Source organism: Phacochoerus africanus, chromosome X, assembly GCF_016906955.1.
Source record: "Phacochoerus africanus isolate WHEZ1 chromosome X, ROS_Pafr_v1, whole genome shotgun sequence".
Taxonomy (NCBI): domain Eukaryota; kingdom Metazoa; phylum Chordata; class Mammalia; order Artiodactyla; family Suidae; genus Phacochoerus; species Phacochoerus africanus.
Window position 1 is genome coordinate 16,002,189 of NC_062560.1, and position 21,207 is coordinate 16,023,395.

Genomic DNA, 21,207 nt, shown 5'->3' on the forward strand with positions numbered 1-21,207 from the left:
GCCCAGGAACTTCTGCATGCCGTGGACATGATCAAAAACAAAAAAAGTCTACAAACAGTACATGCTGGAGAAGGTCTGGAGAAAAGGGAATCCTCCTACCCAGTTGGTGGGAATGTAAACTGGTGTAGCCCCTATGGAAAACAGTATGGAGGTTGCTCAAGAAGCTAAAATAGAACTACCATAGAATCAAGCAGCCCCACTTCTGGGCATATATCCAGAGAAAACCATAATTCAAAAAGACACATGCATCCCCATGTTCATTGCAGTGGTATTTACAATAGCCAAGGCATGGAAGCAACCTAAATGTCCATCAACAGAGAAGTAGATGAAGAAGATGTAGTACATATACACACAATGGAATATTACTCAGCCATAAAAAAAGAACGAAATAATGCCATTTGCAGTAATGTGGATGGACCTAGAGGTTATCATTTAAGTGAAGTAAGTCAGACAAAGACAAATATCATATGATATCACTTATATGTGAAATCTTAAAAAAATGATACAAATGAACCTATGTATAAAACAGAAACAGAGTCACAGATTTCAAAAACAAATTTAAGGTTTCCAAAGGGGAAAAGTGGGGAGGAGGGATAAATTAGGAGTATAGGATTAACATATACACCCTACTAGATATAAAATAGATAATCAACATGGACCCTCTGTAGAGCACAGGGAACTCTATTCAATATTTTGTAATAACCTCTATGGGAAAAGAATGTGAAAAAGAATGGATATATGTATTCATATAACTGAATCACTTTGCTACACTCCTGAAGCTAACACAACATTGGAAATCAAGTATACTGCAATGTAAAATAAAAATTAAATTTAAAAAAAAGAAAAGGGACTTCCCGGGTGTATGTATATGAATAATGGATTCACTTTGCTGTACACCTGAAACTAACATAATGTTGTAAGTCAACTATACTCCAATATAATTTTAAAAAAGAAAAGCAAAAGAGTGTTTTCAAAAGCTGGGGGGCATGAAAACATTATGGGAGTATTTGGAATCCTTCAGGGAAATTTCCAGAAGACTTCCAGCTTCTAGGCAGCAAATATAAATAAAAGAGAAAAAATAAAAGCGTTTGGCAAACATTCCATCCCTAGGACTTCTTTTTTTTTTTTTTTTTTTTGTCTTTTGTTGTTGTTGTTGTTGCTATTTCTTGGGCCGCTCCCGCGGCATATGGAGGTTCCCAGGCTAGGGGTCCAATCGGAGCTGTAGCCACCGGCCTACGCCAGAGCCACAGCAACGCGGGATCCGAGCCGCGTCTGCAACCTACACCACAGCTCACGGCAACGCCGGATCGTTAACCCACTGAGCAGGGGCAGGGACCGAACCCGCAACCTCATGGTTCCTAGTCGGATTTGTTAACCACTGTGCCACGACGGGAACTCCCCTAGGACTTCTTAATGGGGGAATTTATTATCTCCCAAAATAAAAAGTCTTAAGGAAGAGTAGTTTTGTGCAGATCAATTAAATGGCTTCACAACAGCTCTCATACCCAGGTTCCTTCCATCTTTTTGCTTGGCCATCTCTTGAAGGTTGTTATTCCTCAGATGTGTCTCTTTCTGACCACACGGGGGCTTCAGAAGTTCCAGCCACTTTATTCTTAACAATAAGGTAGGAAAAGCTATTTTCTCTCATATGTCCACTTTTTTTTAGATTAAAAAAAATTGAAATAAAATTCACATCACATAAAACGCACTATTTTAAAGCGAACACTTCAGTGGCAGTAATTCACAATGTTGTACAACCACCCACCTCTACCTGGTTACAAAACATTGTCTTCACCCCAAAAAGAAAGCCCGTACATTAAATATTTGGTTGTTTGTTTGCCATCCCCGTGGCACATGGAAGTTCCTAGGCCAGTGATTGAACCCATGCCACAGCAGTAACCTGAGCCACAAGAGTGACAATGCCAGATCCTTAACTGCTAGGCCATCAGGGAACTCCCCTTTTTAAAAAAAGGGCTTTTAATTGAGCAGTCATGGCCCATTCCGCCTTCCCCAATCCCAGACAACCACTCATCTGCTTTCTGTTTCTATGAATTTGCCTCTTTTGGACATTTCATGTAATTGAAATCATACAATGTGTGACCTTGTGTGTTTGGTTTCTTTCACTTAGATAATGTTTTCAAGGTTCATCTACATTGTAGCATGTATCGGTACTTCATTCTTTTTATGGCTAATATTCCACTGCATGGATAGACCACGATTTATTTACCTAGTCATTCATTGATGGACATTTGAGTGGTTTCCACTTTTTGGATATTATCAATAATGCTGATGTTAATTCTTTGTGTACAGGGTTTTTATGTGCACAAGTATTTGTATTTGGTAGGGAGAGGTACATATTTAGGAGCAGAGTTACCAGGTCATGATAATTCTGTTTTACTTTCTGAGGACCTGCCAGGCTATTTTCGGCTTCACCATTTTGCATTCCCACTAATAGTGTAGAAGGATTCCAGTTTCTCCACATCCTCACCAACACTTATTTTCCCTGTTTGGGGGGGAAAGCCTAGTGCATGCAAAGTGTTACGTCAGTGTTGTTGTGAATTGCGTGTCCTTGTAACCACTTACACTGGGCATCTTTTTGTGTGCTCATTGGCCATTTCCTGCTTCTATGGTAAAGCTTTCCTCTAGAACGCGTATGATGCTCTGGGCCAAGAAGAAATTCTTCCCCCTTCCCTGTATGTGATTTGTGGAGCTTTCATATCTGGTGCTCTTGATATGGCTGTAAGTTGTAAAGCAAATGCCAGGTAAATGAACAGACACATAAAAAGTCACCGCTCACCCATCTCTCCTCTTGTTCTTTGCTGATAGAAACCTGGTTTGGGTCAGGTGATGGGTGGCCTTGGGAGGGAGGATTAACCATTCAGACCTTGGTTGGCTCAGGGTATAAACACTCTAATGATGAACTCAGAGATGAAAAATGATGTCAATAACAGGGCTGGTTTAGCTTTACACTTTTTAAGTAAAAAAGTCCTGGCTTGGAGTTCTCTTGCGGCACAACAGGTTAAGGATCTGGCATTCATCACGGCAGCAGTTTGGGTGGCTGCTGCTGTGGCGTGGATTCCATCCCTGGCCCGGGAACTTTCGCATGTCGCAGGTATGGTAAAAAACAAACAAACACACACAAAAAATATAGTTAAAAAAAGAAGTACCATCATGCCTTTTGACCTAATAATTGTAGTTGGAAGCACAGGTCATAAGCAAATAATCAAAATAAGAGAAAAAGTTGTGTGGAGACAATCATAGCCTACAAAGCGGAATTTTTGTTCCCCATTCCCTTTCCCGGTGATTGGTTCAGGGTGGACATATGGCCAGTCTGGCCAATGGGCTGTCAAGACAGGTTTGTTAGGGAAACTTCTTGGACAGGTTTCTTCACAAGTCAAAAATATACAATTTCAGAGTTCCTGTCTTGGTGCAGTGGTAACATAGCCAACTGGGATCCATGAGGACATGGGTTCAATCCCTGGCTTCACTCAGTGGGTCGAGGATCTGGCCTTGCCATGAGCTGTGGTGCGGGTCACAGATGCGGCTCGGATCTGGCCTTGCTGTGGCTATGGCGTAGGCCAACAACTGCAGCTCCAATTGGACCCCTAGCCTGGGAACTTCCCTGTGCCGCGGGTGTGGCTCTAAAAAGAAAAAAATAAGACCCTTTTGAATGTTAGCAGGTGAGGATGTTAGGGTTGGAACTGCCTCAGATACCTTGTGACCAGGAAGAGACAAGCCTGAGGACAAATCCAACGCGCTCAGGACAGCGAGCAGGAAGGTGGGAGGGCCCTGGATGGAGTCACTGAGCCAGTGGTTAGCCTCCTCTGAAGCCACACTACCGCTCTCCTTACGTTCAAGCTGGTTTGACTCACTTGCAGTCCATAGCTTCCTGAGACGCACAGTGTGAGCTATGTGGCTCTTCTCCCCCTAGTTTTCATCCACAAGTTGAAAGCTTAGGAGGTACTAGCTGGCTTCCTCATTTCCCCCAAGTTTTCATTGGTTCAAATAAGTGTCAAGATGTGGTGGCTTTGTCCTGTGTCGGCTAAGCTGGTGCTACATTTCCCGGAGTTCCGTTTCCTGTATGTTTCTAGCTGGAGTTGGTCCCAGGAAGCGGGAAGTGAAGCAGTCACCTGGTTTGCTTTCAGAAGGTCAGCGGGGGTCAGGCCCTGTTACAGGGTGTGTGCATTTTCCTGGATCTGCTGGGGCACCTTATTTCCAGAGCAGCAGCCAGGCTCCCAGTTGCAGGGACTGCAGAATCTCTTCCTTCAGCTTCTCCAAATCCTAGGCCGGGTGTCAGTGCAGTTTCATGGCAAGAGCTCCAACTTCTGCTTTCATCCAAAGCTGCGTGGTTGGAGGCTTGGGGATGGAAAAGGCCAATGCGAGTTCCAGCTTGTTCCTCGCTGGTTCCAGTGGCTGCTGTTTTCGGCTACCCCTGACCACAGGCTCTGTACCCGTCAGGGAAGAAACAACCAAACCAAGACTGTTTCACCTCTTCCCAGAATTGCTTAAGGTCAAATCCCTATAATAAATTCCTATCTGCATCACTCCAGTGGTTCTGTTTCTCCGTCTGAACCTTCTCTCATACAGAGTCGAGTTTTCCTGATCCCAGGTTTTAGCTTTAGCTTTTAGTTCTTTTTTCTTTTTTGACTGAGTCTACAACATGCAAAAGTTCCCTGGGCCAGGGATTGAACCCATGCCACAGCAGTGACAATGCTGGGTCCTTAACCTGCTGAGCCACCAGGGAACTCGTAGCTTTAGATTTTATATCCTGCTTGTAGAAGTAAAAGAAATTTAAGTGAATCAAGGTAAGCTCTCTAACACAGACTTAGTTATGACAAGAAATCAGGTTGTCATCATTCCATACAAACATGTCTCTAGACTGGATATGGATGGGGGGCCACCAGTTTGCAACTGCTGATCTGAATGTTTTAGAATCCATTACTTATCTACACATTTATGAGTATTCAAATGACTTGTCGAATTTATCCATTTTATGTGAATTTGGGGCCTTATGGCCCAAGAAATATTATACACCTCCGTCTCCAGCCTTACTGTGTTAATTATCTATCCACAGCAAAATGCTGTGTAACAAACCACTGTAAAACTCAGTGACTTAAAATATTAACTGAAAATTTAACTCGTGTATCTGTAGGTTGGTGATTTCAGCTGGGCTCAGCAGGGCAGCATACCTGGTCTTGCCTGGGCCCACTCGCCTATCTGGTGATTAGCTGACCATCAGCTGGTCCATGATGGCCTTGGCTAAAATGAGTGAAGTGACTCCGCGCTGCTGCATGTGCCTCTCATCCGCCAGCAGGCCATCCTGAGCGTGTTCTCATGGTGCTGGCAGAAGGTAAGGGCGAGCCAGTGTAATCACGGATGCTCTTTTTAAGCCTCTGCTTGTGCCTTGTTCTTTCTTCTCTATCTGGTTGCGCTAAAGGAAGCCACATGGTTGAGCCCCAAGCCCCAGCAGAACACTGCAAAGTTACATCACAAAGGGAATATCGATACAGGGAAAGGTAAAGAATTGGAGTAATTTTACCATTACCAACACTCTCTCCTCAGAGACGTTAAGTAACCATGTCAGCTGCTGCTATTTCCAGAACCCCTTCATTTCCAATATTTAGATTTCTCATGGCTTCCCATTGCCATGAAGATGCATGATTCCGATTGTTCATTGTCAGTCCATTGCGTTAAGCCTTGAGCTCAGCACTGCCTCTCATTAGGATACCTTAATAATAATTGCCTTATAGAGCTGCAGCTTCTTGCCCTCCTTTTTCCTTCTCAGATATATTATGCAAACAAACAAGTAAGGGATACCAAAAACAAAACTCCTCAAGGGTCAAGAGGTGCTGAACAGTGACAAATAGATACATATATACTGTTAGGCTGAGAATAAGCTGAGGGATGGCTGAGATTGCCTGACTTATCCATCAGAAATGGTGAGAAGCAATAATATACCCAATTCTAAGCCAGTTGCATATATTATCACTTATTTTTAATCACCTTGGTTTTATAGACAGTATTTCTTTCTTTTTTTTTTGTCTTTTGTCTTTTTTGTTGTTGTTGTTGTTGTTGTTGCTATTTCTTGGGCCGCTCCCGAGGCACATGGAGGTTCCCAGGCTAGGGGTCGAATCGGAGCTGTAGCCACCGGCCTACGCCAGAGTCACAGCAACGCGGGATCCGAGCCGCGTTTGCAACCTACACCACAGCTCCCGGCAACGCCGGATCGTTAACCCACTGAGCAAGGGCAGGGACCGAACCCGCAACCTCATGGTTCCTAGTCGGATTCGCTAACCACTGCGCCACGACGGGAACTCCTATAGACAGTATTTCTAAAGCTTATTTGTAGGCTGAAAAAAAATGACAAATTTTAGGTTCTTGAAGACTTTGGTAGCTTTTCTATTCAAGCTAGAGTATGCTCCTTAGCAATTTTTCTAAGTGATGCTCATTATTCACTAATGGTGCCCACTACATATTTGTCTTAGCTTGGGATCCCCTAGAAGCCAATCCTGAGACAAAGATTTAAGTGCAAGTAGTTTATTTGAAAGTAAAGGAAATGAAGAAGTGAGACCAGTGTGAGAAGACAGCCAGTAAAGGGCACATTATCAAGCTAGGTACTTCTGTAGGCGTTGGGTGAGCATCATCTTGCTGTGGAACTCTGGCAAATGGTATAGAACATGCATTTCAATTACTCCACCCTGAGGATGAGGAAGCTGGAATATTTATACACCAATGTTTCCAGCAGTTGCAGGTGGAAGGCTGTTCCTCTGGGGCCGTTCATTCCCTGGCACTTCTGGCCTGACATATGGGCAGGCAAACTAGGCTTCAGTCGCCTAGGGAAATCCATCAGGCAAATGCAGGGGCTGGCCTTTGGAAGTCGGAAGTGGTTAAGGGCGAGGGCATAAGGGCAGACTACCAACAAAGCCTGCTCTAATTCCCCTGGATACACTGTGATACCTGAACTATAGATATTAGAACGGTTTTTCTGCCTACAGAAAGTTACCTTCTCTGCTTGAATAAAGCATCAAATCGTTGACTTTTGATTGGAGTAGAGCATGCATTAGATTGATACATTTCCCAGTGATATTAAGGTATAATTGACATACAAGAAACTGCACATATGCAAAGTGTACAATTTGATGAATTTGACATATGCATACACAATGATTCTTGCCTACAGCAATTATTGCTGTGGTGTTCTAAGGGTAATTTTCTATTTCTCTCTTCTTTCTACATATGTTAATTGAAATTCTTCTGTAAGGAATATTTATTTGTTTATCCCCATTTATTTATTCAATCATTTATTTCAGTATGGACTCATGGATATTTATTCTTTGAGTTATAATCTAGGGCTATCATTATTTATTTTGTGGTTCAAATTGTTTTATCTTTGGCAGTTGGAAGCTCTTAAAAGAGGTTGATTCTGGTGTCCTTTTGACCTCTAAAAAGTCACCTCCAGCTATTTCTTTTAGTCAACTGATGCCTTCATAAGGACAATGTGAATACTTCTGTATCGGTTAGTGTTAGGCTTGGCTGCATGTAACAACAAACTCTAAGAACAGTGTCTCAAACAAGATTGAATTGTATTTTATTTTTGTCTTTATGTACCATGCTCATGGATCAGAAGGCTCAAAATCGTTAGGCTATCAATCCTTCTCAAATTATCTATATATTCATAGCAATCCCAGTCAAAAATGCTAAAATTCTTTTTTGGAGAAGCTGATAGGCTGACTCTAAAATTTATATGGAGGGAGTTCCTGTCGTGGTGCAGTGGTTTATGAATCCGACTAGGAACCATGAGGTTGCGGGTTCGATCCCTGCCCTCGCTCAGTGGGTTAAGGATCCAGCATTGCCGTGAGCTGTGGTGTAGGTCGCAGATGCTGCTTGGATCCCGCGTTGCTGTGGCTGTGGCGTAGGCCGGTGGCTACAGCTCCGATTCGACCCCTAGCCTGGGAACTGCCATATGCCGTGGGAGTGAGCCGAGAAATGACAAAAAGACAAAAAAAATAAATAAATAAATAAATAAATAAAATAAAATTTACATGGAAAATATTTTTAAAAACTAAAACAGTCACAACAATTTTGAAAATGAAAAGGTCAAAGTTGGAAGACTCTCACTATCTGATTAGAAGACATTGGTAACAAGTAACCAAGACAGCTTGATGCTGGCATGAGGATAGACATACAGATCAATGAAACAACATATAGAGTCCAGAAATAGCCTAGTACATATATGGCCAATTAATTTTTAACAGTGATGCCAAGATAGTTCAAGGTGAAAAGAGGATAGTCTTTCAATAAATGGTGCTAGGACAAATGGATAACCATATGCAAAAAAAAGTAGACTTCAACTTTTACCTTGCACCATATGTAAAAATTAATTCAAATATGTCATAAAATGTAAGCATTAAAATTATAAAAATCAAGGAAGCATAAAAGAATCTTTGGAGTCCTGAGGCAAAGTATTTTTAATAGTATACAAAAAGCACAACCAATAAAAGAAAAATGTGGTAAATTAAACTTCATAAAAACCTAAAAGACACTATTGAGAAAATGAAAGGATGAGCTGCACTTTGAGAGAAAATATTTACAAAGCACGTATCTCACAAAGGACTTACATCCTAAATACAACTCTTCCTTTTATTTATTTTAAAAAAATTTTTTGGCAGCTCCCACAGCATGTAGAACTTCTAGGGCCAGGGACTGAATCCGTACCACTGCAGTGACAACACTGGATCCTTAACCTGTTGCGCCACAAGAGAACTCCAGTTCTTCCATTTATTGAGAAGGAGAGAAGGGAAGTGGTGGAGGCACAAATACCTGGTAGACATTTTTGAGGTCCAGGTCTTACAGGGTCTGATCAAATGATGTGTATTATATTGGTCAGCTATTGCCACAATAATGCTGCATAATAAACCAGCCCAAAGCTCAGTGGCTTGTTATTTCTTCTTGTATACACCTGGGGGTTGGCTGAAATTTGGATGATATAGCTCCAGCTTGGCCGAACTTGGCCCCAAGCTCAAGGTTGAGTTCAGTTTGGTTCCTTGTATCTCTTTTTCTTCTTGGACCAGCAGGCTAGCTGGATGTGTTGTTCCTGTGGTGATGGCAGAAGCGCGAAAGGAGTGAGTAGAAACATCACCTTCTTTATGATCTAAGCTCCCAAGTGGCACCCTCACTTTTGTCCACATTCTTTTTGCCCAAAGAAAGCCGTAGGGCTAAGCAACATTGTCAATTGACTGGGGAAATATACTCCCCCTCTAGAGGGAAGCACTGCAAAGTCATGGGTCAGGGGGCATAGACAGCAGGAGGGGTGGATAATTGGAAACAAAAATGCAGCCCTGCATAGCCGTATACATACTGAGAAGCAACAGCAGCCATCTTTACTTGACTTCCACACCTTTAGCTACTCCATCTCACTCCTTCCCAAGATTGTGGGCACCCTTTAAAAGTGAACTGCCTGGGAGTGATGTCATTAGGGGTGTTGAAGCAATAACAGCCCCAAATCCTCTCCTGCATCAAAGTAACAAGAACACTGGCCACATGGTCAAGATCAACGTTTTCAGAACTCTAGAAATTAGCCAGAAAGTTACAGCAATCCAGGGCGTTACCTCGGAGCAAAGTTTTTGTATGCTGTTGACATTGAGTTGGTATTACCCCAAAGTTGACTGTTACCAGTTAAGATGCTAATTGTGGTCCCAGGGCAATCACTAAGAAAATAGCTCAAAATATAGCAAAAGAAAAAAAAAGAGAAGTAAAACGGTATACTAAATATATCTATGTAAGTCAAGAGAAAGCACTAATGGAGAACTACAAGAACAAAAAAAAGGCATAATTCGTGTACCAAAAAAAAATGACAAAATGGTGGATATAGATCTTATATTATGAAATATAAATGGATTGAAATTCAAAAGGCAGAGGTTAGCAGAATGGGTATTTGAAAAATGATTCATGACATGCTTATACAAGACGCTCACTTTATCTTTTGGAGGTAAAAATTTTATTAAACATTAATATTCGTAGTACAGCTAATAATAATTTTACAGCGGCTACAACTGGTATCACTACTATTCCCAATTTTAGCAACTAGTGCAAGATCACAGCTGTTTAGTGGAGACCACAGGACTTTGACTAGAGCAAAATATATTTATTTTTAATTATTTTTTAAAGTACATTTAATTTACAATGTTGTGAAAATTTCTGCTGTACAGCAAAGTTGAGCAAGTCGTACATTCTCATATTATCTTCTGTCATAGAGCAGAATATATTTTTGTGTGTATGTGATGTTTATCTTAATCAAATGTCAGGTGATTCAACAGTTGGTATTGCTACCCATCGCCTTAGCAGTATGCAAAGCTTTATTTTTCATTTCAAATATGTATGTTTTCTTTTTAAATTGAGGTTTAATTGATTTACAATATTAGTTTCAGATGTACAACATAATGGTTCATAATTTTTAAAGGTTATATTCCATTTATAGTTACTATAAAATATCAGCTATATTTCCTGTATTGTACTATATATCCTTGTAGCTTATTTATATTATGCATAATAGTGTGTACAGCTTAATCCCCTACCCCTATCTTGTCCCTCCCTCCTTCCCTCTCCCCACTGGTAACCACTAGTTTGTTCTCTGGATCTGTGAGTCTGCCTCTTTTGTTATATTTAGTAGTTTGTTTTATTTTTTAGATTCCATGTATAAGTGATATTATACAGAATTTGTCTTTGTCTGACTTGCTTTACTTAGCCTAATTCCCTCCGAGTCCATCCATGTTGTTGCGAATGGCAAATTTCCATTCTTTTTTATGGGTTTGTGGTATTCCATTGTATCTACAGACCATGTCTTCTTTATGCATTCATCTGTCGATGGATACTTAGGCGACCTCCATATGTTAGCAATTATAAATAACACTGCTATGAACACCGGGGTACAAATATCTTTTTGAATTAGTGTTTTTGAGGGTTTTTTTGGATAAATACCCAGGAGTGGAATTGATGGGTCATATGGTAGTTCTCTTGTTTGTTTTTTGAGAAATCTCCATTTACAAATCATTTATCTTACAAATCATTTACAGAATATGTGAAGAGCTCTTACAACTCATCAATAAAAATCAAATAACCCAATTTTTTAAGTAGGTGAAAACTTTGAGTAGATTTTTCACTAAATAAGATATGCAAATGGCCAACAAACACATGAAGAAAATGCTTGACACCATTAGTCTTTAGGGAAATGCAAGTTAAAACCATGAGATTCCACTTCGTGTACACTAGGTTGGTAATATAAAAAAAGCAAAAAATTACAAGTTTTAGTATTGTGGAGAAATTGGACCCCACACACAATGTTGTTAAGAATCTAAAACGGTGCCAATCCTTGGAAAAACAATTTGGCATTTCCTCAAAAAGTTAAACATAGAGTTGCCAAGTGACCTAGCAATTCCACTTCTACACATATACCCAAGAGAACTGAAAATACATGTCCACACAAAAACTGGCACACAAATGTTCATAGCAGCATTATTTATAGCGAAAAAGTAGAACCATCCCAAATATCCATCATTTGAAGAACAGATAAACAAAATAAAGTATGTCTGTACATATCTATAAAAGAAATGAAATATTGATACACACTGCAACATGGATCAACCCTGCAACATTATGCTAAATGAAAGGAGTCAAACTCAAAATGCCACATTTATAAGACTGAAGTGTAAATGATTCACAATGTTGGGTTATTTTCTGGTGTACAGCAAAGTGACTCAGCTGTATATATATAATATATATATTATATTATTCAGTTATATATATATATACATTCCTTTTCATATTCTTTTCCACGATGGTTTATTACAGGATACCGAATATAGTTCCCTGTGCTATATGGTAGGACCCTGTTTATCTATTTTCTATATAATAGTTTATATCTACTAATCCATTGCTTCTAATTTATGCCTCCCTTCCCCCTACTTCCCCTTTGGTAACCATAAGTTTGTCTTCTATGCCTGTGTGTCTGTTTCTGTCTTGTAGATAAGTTCATTTGTGTCATATTTTCGATTCCACATATAAGTGATATCATATGGTATTTGTCTTTGTCTGACTTACTTCACTGAGTATGAGTCTGTAGTTCCATCCATGTTGCTGAAAATCAAAATGCTGCGTATTGCGTGAGTCTCTTTATATGATAGGTGCGTAACAGGTAAATCCATAGAAGCAGAATGCAGATTAGTGGTTGCTAAGGGTTGAAAGGAGGGGTGAATAGGGAGTGACTGTTAATGGGTGTGGGGTTTCTCTTTGGAGGGATAGGAGATTCTGGAATTAGATAGTAGTGATGATTGCAGAACTTTGTGAACATACTGAAAATCATTAAATTATACACTTTAAAAGGGTAAATTTTATGGTGAGTTATATCTCAATAAAAGTTAAACGATAAAAGTAACATTCCTTTTGTTCTCTGCTTTAAGCCTTCTGGTCTCCATCCTATTGGCTTGATTGTGGAGTCCTCATTTTTTCTTTTTTTTCCTGGCTGCACCCAGAGCGAATGGAAGTTCCTGGGCCAGGGAGCAAATCCTAGCTGAAGCTGCAACCTACCACAGCAACACCGGATCCTCGACCCACTGTGCTGAGCCAGGGATTGAACCAGCGCCTCCGCAGAGATAAGCCAGATTATGAGCCTAGTGTGCCATAGTGGGAACTCCAGGATTCCTTATTTTGAACGACCACCAAGGTGGATGGTTTGACAAATAAAAAATTGGCTCCCTCAGTTCCATTCCAACCCTCTATGGCATGTGTCGTACCGCATGCTGGGGATGTGAAAGCTAAAGTCACTTCCCATTTGCTCTTATAGCTTGGATTCCATGTGTCCCAGCTTTTGCCTTGAAGGTACCTCCCTGAGAGAGCTGCTAAATGGAAATGAGGTGGATACCATGTTTCTCATGGCGCACACGTATATAGAGTTTGGTTTCTCTGCAGCCACATTTGCGGTGGTCCCTGTGTGATGCTCTCCCTTCATGGGTGTTGAGAGACGGATCATGGAGCTTTCTTTCCTTTTGTTGAGGCTATTTGGTACTTGAGCAGGAGTTAACAATTTTTTTTTCTCTAGAGGGGCAGATAGTAAATATTTTTGGCTTTCAGAGCCAACTGTTGCAACTCCTCAACTTTGTCACTGTAGCATGACAACCGGCATATACAAAAACAAAGGAGCGTGGCTGATTTCCAATAAAAATTTAGTCTCAAAAATTTGGTCTATGGGCCATAGTTTGCTGACCCCCTGTCCTAGAGCAATAGTTGTGGTGATGGTAGTTTTATGATGGTTTATTAGCTTTTTTTTTTTTTTTTTATTGCAGCAGAGTTGGGATTTCCTTCACTGGGTCAGTGCTGTGTTTTATTTTTATTTTATTTTGTTTTGTTATTAAAGTATTGTTGACTTACAATGTTGTGCCATTATATTTTATTTTATTTTTTTTAATGTGTGGTGTGTTCTAAACAGTCCACTAGAGCAGCTGCTTTAGGGATTGCAAAATGTTTACTTTTCGCAGTCTATTTAGAATCAGTATTTTCCTCTTTTGATGAACATGTAGAAACCTTACCACCCTATAGATCCCTTTCTCCTCCCTCCTTTATAGTTTTATGCATTACATCTACGTATATTGAGATGCCCATCATACGGTGTTGCGTATTTTGCTTTCAACCTTCACACATGCTTTAAAGAACTGTAATTTACATATATATGTGTGTGTGTATATATATAAGTATATCTTTACATACATATATATCTTTACATATACATATATATCTTTACATATATATCTCCTTTTTATTTTACCATATATATGTATATATATATATTTTTTATTTTACCATATATATATATGTATCTTTTTTATTTTACCATTCCTACCTCCAGTTAACTTGTGCTCTTTCCTCTAGCTTCTTGAACATATGGAATACAGGTATAATTGTTTTAATGACTGTCTACTGATTCAATTACTTCTGTCACTCTACGTCAGTCTCAATTGATTTTCCTGCTTCTTTGCTTTCTTGGTTTGTTTTTTTTCCCTTTGGATTCCAGACATTGTGAACTATCCAGCACTCATTGGGTGTTGGATATTTCTTGCCTTCTTCTAAGCTGCTTTCCCTTTTTCTGGCATGTGGTGAAATTACTTAGAGACGGCGTGATTCCTTTGGGTCTTTTAAGGTTTTTGTGAGGCAGGATGGGGAAGCATTTAGTTCAGGGCTCATTATTTCCTACTCTTGAGTCAAAAGGCTTCTGAGGCCTCTACCTGATGCCCTGTGAATTCCTAGGCTTTCTACTCTGGTTGGTGGGAACAGGAGCTATTCTGCATTAGGTGAGCTCCTGGTTGTCTTCTTTCTGATTTTCCCTCCAGCTACTCTTCCCTCTCAACCCCATGGCCTCTTTGTCCTTTAATTGTCCTCACCTGATAGAAAAGTCAGCCTGGCACTCAGACTCATTCATTCTGTTCCTGTGCCCATTAGGAGAAAAAAATCAGACAATGGCTCATTCACAGTTAGATTGTCCAAGTTAGCTGAGGCTTCAAAACTATTGGTTCTCTTTCTCCCCTTTTCTACAGGGGATATGCTCAGCCTTCCCCATTTTCCTCAACAGTGCCCTATACCAACACTCCTCTCTCTCTCTCTCTCTCTGTCTCTGTCTCTCTCTCTCTCTCTCTCTCTCACACACACACACACACACACACACACACACACACACACACACACACCACCTGCACTGAATTTGCAGGAAATAAACTCGTCCTTATTTTTTATAGAGAAAATGGAAGGTCTCAGATGGGCACTTGTTCAGCCTCTGACCACCAGACTTAGTAAATAGCCCTGGTTCACTCCACCCAATGACAGATCGGGTGAGTCAGTCCCACTGCGAGAGAAGCTTTTGGCAATGACTTTGAAAAACAAACTCTGCACATTTAAGTGAGAGATGGACAAACCAGTCTGAAGAAACTAAGGGCACCTGGACCTTTGCCCACTGCCACCAACAGAACCAGATGGGATCCCAGCCATCTCGCTTGGAATGGGTCCAGCAATGAAGTGCCTATTTGTTTGTTGGCTAGAAATTGTTCTCAGGGCCTGGGAGTCTTGTTCTCCCCTTGGGCGTTCAAAGTGAGCCCCGCAGTTTCATGTGGCTTTTCCTTCTCAATCCTGTTTCAAGGATTGTCACTCTCTCTCTGTCCCATCTGCGAGGATTCCGATTGTGACTTGGTCTGCACACTGTTGAGTTGTCCGAGGAGAAGGAGATGTGTTTTCAAACAGACTCTGCTTTTAAAAAATTTTGTTTTATTAGTCTATTTACAGTGTCGTGTCAATGTCTGCTGTACAGCAAAGTGACCCAGTCATATATGTATATATACATTCCCTTTCTTATATTCTCTTCCATCATGGTCTGTCCCAAGAGACCGGATCTAGTTCCCTGTGCTGGACAGCAGGACCCCACTGCTCATCCACTCGAAATGTAAGACTCTGCTCTTGAAAGGCCCTTGGAGTGTGCCATCGGCACTGCCCTGGCCTCGTGTTGCAACGTCATGCAGGGGAGATTGCTCCTCATCCCTCACTGACTTACGAGCTTGGGAAGAGGGGGTGGTATGAAGGGCAGCGGGGTTGGGCGGAGGGCAGGAAAGAGAACAGCCTGGCACTTGTTTTGCTCACACTGGTGAGAAGGTTATGCCCTCTTCTTATTCTCCAAGAGAAATGAGGCGTTGCTTCACGCAAGTAACCTGATCCCTCCCCACAAACATGTGATTAGACACCGAGGTATATGGGAACAAGAGATGTTCTTGCATTTACTAAAAGGCAGACCGACAGCAAGCAAACTGTGACTTCATCTACTGCTCTCTTTTTAAAACTCCTTTAAGCCTTCTTGATGATTATGCTTCTTCTTCTTCTTCTTTTTTTTTTTTTTTAAACCCCATTGGCTTCCAGCACAGGAGGAAGCTTAAATAATTCCAAAGCTCTCTTTTGATGCTCTGATTCTCTCGCCCCTGGCATGGGTGCTAATGGCAGCGGAGGGTTTGGAAGTTGCTTGTGGGAAGAGAGGTGGGGAAGTGTTGCTTTCTATGCCACCCACGGAGTCCCTGCATGTATTTCTCCTCCGATACCAGAGGGTCGGTGTTGTCAGTTAAGCCCAGAAGAAAGATCACCACGGTGGCTAAGACAGTGGAGAGGCTGACCTTCTCTGTGACTTCAGTAACCACAGGGTACTCCTCAGGAAGTGCATTTTTGTTTCCTGGCTGGGAATCCACAGCCTCCCGTTCTGGAGGAAAGTAATAAACGAGCCCAGAATGTTCTGTTGGGTTTTAGCTCATTGACTTAAAAGGCTGAGGTATAATTTCCCTGAGATTTTTACAGGCATGAACATCTGCTCACAGGAGCCTGCAACATCTGCAGCCCTTGAAGTCATTCTTTGCAAAGGATCATAAAGTTTATAGAAAAAAGAATCCACCCAGACACAGAGGAGACCTGGCCGAGCCACCTTCTTGGCTGAGAAGTTGGTTGTTTTCCCCGCATGGGCGGCAGGACCCACGAGCCCTACCTGAGGCTGAGGCTGTGGGGAGGGGGAGTCTCTTTACAGGCCCCAGTCACGTGTCCGCCCCAGAGACACTTCTGGGGCCCCTGCTGCACACGGGCAGCTTTCTCCTTTGCCTTGTCGCCTTAGAGCCTCACTGTGACTCTTGTGTCCGGCCGTGATCTCTCTCCACCATGACGTTTATAGATGTAGAAAGACCACTTTCAGAGCACATACTGATTTGGGAAATCATAAGCCCCAAACCTAAGTTTGTTGTCTGTACTCACGATTATCCGGGGAGGAGGAAGAGGGAAACTGACGCCGCTCGGTGAAGAGATCACTGGGCTGGGCGCAGGAGACCTCCATTCTGGTCTCAGCTCTTGGAACTTCAAACATCCCTTGATTTCTTTGGACATCCTGTTTCTCATTTACAGACTGAGGAAGGTGATCTCAGTTCTCTCTGCCTCTTCTAGCTCTTGTGCTAAATAAACCAGGAATGACTTGAGCCAGGAGTCAGAAAGGGGCAGGGAGAAGGCAAGAATGAACTATATCGGATGTTTTCAGTGGATTCCCTGGGTGGTGGGATTGTGAAGTTGGGCTAACTCTAGTCTTCGTTCTTTTTGGCATCTCCCAGCTCTTCTGTAACGCGCATGTGTCATATTTATGATCGGAAGGAGTTATAAAAACATCGAACCATTTGGTGAAGATGGCGCCACCTTTTATCTCGTTATCTCCTTCTTCAACTCTGCCTTATGGTGGCCCCCAGACCAATAATAGCACCTCCACTGAGTCTTCCTGCGTCCCCCCGGTGAATCCCATGGCACCACCTCAGATATGCTTACTCTTAGACTTGGTGGTGTATGTTTTATGTGCCCGATTAAAAAATTTTCAAGATGGAGGACTGTGGATCTTCTGCTTGTTTTCGTTTGTTTTATTTTTATTTATTTATTTATTTATTTATTTATTTAACAACCCCCCCTAGCAAGGCACATGGTAGGTGCCTACAGTTACTTGTTGAAGGCATGTTTGAGTGCAAGATGCCAATATCTGGGACCTAGGAGTTTCTTCCCTTGCTCAGCCAAGAAAACTGATAGGGCTTTGCACTAGGGGCCAACCCAAGGTTCTAAAAAGTTCTGTGCAACGTGGCCACTGTGCTCCAGGCACTGGTGGTCCAGCAGGGGAGGTTAGACACACATACGATGTCTGTAGTTACAAACGGTGTGTCATAGGCGCTGTAGGGTGATGGGCACTTCCGAGCACAGGATCCCTGAGGAGGGAGAATTCCCTTCCAGCCAGACCAGCAGGGAAATTATCCCTAACCTCCTCGGTACCTCACAAATCATGCCCCGGTCACTGATTTCAGCGTCTTGGTCTCTGCTTGGAGCCCATACGGGTATCTTTCTGCCTCAGGTCGTTCTTCTTGGGCCATGGAGCTGGTGTGGTCCACATGCAAGAGCAGCCTGAGGGTGCAGAGAATATACTGCTCTCCGGGCTCACCCTCCACCCATAACAATGGGAGCTGGTGGATAAAGGCTCCACTTCCACATCTTTGGAGGATGGGCGGTTTTGAGAGGCATCCCAGAGCTGAGAGGATCACCATAGATTCAGCTCTCATACCCGGAGCAGTGATCTCAGTAAAGCACCCTTCTATTGACTTTCCTTGTACCTCTGTTCTGCTCCCCACACTTCTTCACTCAATATCTGTATCCACCCCTCATCTCAGGCCCTGTCTGGGGAGAGAACCTACACTAAGGCAGATGCCATCGTCGAATAGGAGGCATTTGAGCTGGGATGGTCCACAGGCAAAGACCAAGAGGAGGGGAGGTATTAGGTAGGTGGCACATTGCGAGGAAAGCATGCAGAGTCCATTGTGTATCTGGTGGGGTGGTTTTGAGGCTCCTTCTTTCAAAAGGAAGAACCTCTTCTCCATTCCTTGAATCTAAACTGGCCTTGTGACTGGCTTTGTCCAATGAGGTGCTGCGGAAGTGAGTGAGTTGTGAGCATGGGCTCCATGTACAAGCCTGCACTAGGCTGCTGGAGGATGAGAGACTACATGAAGCAAAGGCAAGTCCATTCAGCTTTGGAACCTTCCGACTCTAAGCCCCAGCCGACCTAGCAGCGGGACCATGGACACACGGGTGAACAGAGTTGGATCAGAAGACTCTCTCAGGTGAGCTCAACCCAAATTGCCAATGTGAAGAACTGTGAGCTAAATCAGTGGTGACTGCTTCAAGCCACTGGTTTGCTCTGCAACAAAAGCGAACCCATATGGCTGGGGGGAAACTGAGTCATCCTGATTGGCTAGAAGATGGTCTTCATGACTTGAACTGGGGATAAATTGGGGTGGGCTCTGAATGCCAGCCTGAAGAGTTTGAAAGTAATTCAGTGGGCAGGAAGGTGCTGTGGAATAGACGGCTGGCTGATGGTGAAATATTTGGGTTCCCCATTGGTAGTGTAGGGTTGTTGCTGGGAACAGACTGGCCAGCCAGGCGATATGTTTTCCCAGCTCTCTTTGCACATGACTAGTTCTCTCCAATGAGATGTGAGTGGTAGGGGTGTGTGTTACCTCCAGGCTGAGATGGCTAGGTGTTAAGTCTGACATCCACCATGCTCCCTCTCTGCCCCATCTGGAAGCTGGCGCTATCAGTTCAGCCTTGAACACACAGGATGGTAGAACCTCAGGATGGATACAACCCGGATTCCTGAGTCTCCCCTTGGATGAGAACCATTTGGCAGAGTGGACTTTGCATGAGTAAGAAATAAACTTTTTTTTAATGTTCTGCTTTATCACATTAAACTTTTAAGTCATTGAGATTTGGGGGTTGTTTGTTATAGCATCTGGCATTACTCACCCAGACTAATTAATGTAGGCACCATCACAGGCTTTGAGTGGGGTACTGGGCCCCTCAGAGCAGTGATTTGGAGATGGTGGCCAAATGCAGGGTAAAAAAGGCTCCTGCTGTGTTCTGGGTTTAAGGAGGCAATGACCTGGATGTGGCCTTGGCCCTGAGCGCAAAATGATAGCACTAATAAAAAAAAAAAAAAAAGGAGTTCCTATCGTGGCGCAGTGGTTAACGAATCCGACTAGGAACCATGAGGTTGCGGGTTCGGTCCCTGCCCTTGCTCAGTGGGTTGAGGATCCGGCGTTGCCGTGAGCTGTGGTGTAGGTTGCAGACGCGGTTCGGATCCCGCGTTGCTGTGGCTCTGGCGTAGGCCGGTGGCTACAGCTCCGATTGAACCCCTAGCCTGGGAACCTCCATATGCCACGGGAGCGGCCCAAGAAATAACAACAACAACAACAACAACAACAAAGACAAAAGACAAAAAAAAAAAAATGATAGCACTAATGTAGAAAATCCTTTCAAGTTAGACACCTTCCTTCCAGGGGAGGAAACTAGTTAAACCATGGACGTCTCACATATACAGGAAAATATTTAGGCCTAAACTGGTTTCCACTTGTTTAGTTGTGAATTAGGAAATTGGTCCTGGCATTTCAGGAATGGAAGCTGAAAAGGCCAGTTTTTCAAAAATAAACATATTTTAAGGGTTTTTTTTTTGTTTGTTTGTTTTTTTAAAGGATGATGATGATAAAGCTTGAGCCACCAGAGAGGCACTGAGTCTTCTGGGTATATGTGGCTCCTCGCTTCTCGTACACTATTGAGCTCCTAATCTAAACAAAATGGATGCCACCATTTTGCTGCTTAGTTGCTTGTGTGTATGGCAACAGGTCCTCTTGAGAAAACATGAGGATCCTTTAGGAGTTTCCTTGGGGAAGATTTCAGTGGATTTCATTTTTCACCCTGTTCCCTCTGGGAGCAGTTCCATGCCCATCCCTGGAAAGGTTTTGGAGTCACATGCTTCTGAGGGAGACTTGTCCCTTATAATTGCTCCTCAGGACCACAAGCCATCCTTTACCACCTCACAGCTATTGCACTGCTGCCAATAGCTTGTCTCCCTCGTGCCACCAGTGGCTTGGCCTAGCCTCTGCCCACCACTCTCTGCCAGACTCCCAAGGCCAAGACTGTCCCAGGCAATGAAAACTTGGTAGGACATCCCTGACTCCATCTCCCTGTCTGGCTGGCCATTTGCCTATTGCCTGTGGCCGCACAACCAGACACCCAGCCTCTAGGTCCCCTGATATTGGCCCCTCCCCTGCTCCAGACTGTTTGTCAAGTCTGCTTGGGCTGGCTTGCTCCAGGCAAGCGCAGATTTTGACACTATCCCAAGGGCAGCTGTAGCTCTTCAGCTCCGCTTCATGGTGGCCTTGGAGCGCTTCCACCTCCCACCCAGTGCCCAGAGGCCTCTGGAATGTTGCAACAGAGCTTTGACCTAGACCTGGCTCACCTCACACCATAACTAATCAGTTTAGGATAGCATGCAACCAACTTCAAACCAGCTTGACTCAGATTCTTAAAGGGCCAGCTCCAACCACCCCATGTTACCCCACAGAAGCGTAATACTGATTATATTTAAAAAGCTCTTTCTAGCACTGAAGTGGGCAAAATGTGTCTTCAGCTTCCCAAACATAGCAGCCACTTTAGGTCTTTCAAGGGATGGGATTTTCCTTTTAATATCTGAATTATTCACCATCATTAGAATTTGGATGTTCTTCTTTTGCACTTGTTTTAAAAACTGAAATATTGGCCACCCCTATGATGGCAGGTTGGTTAATAATCACG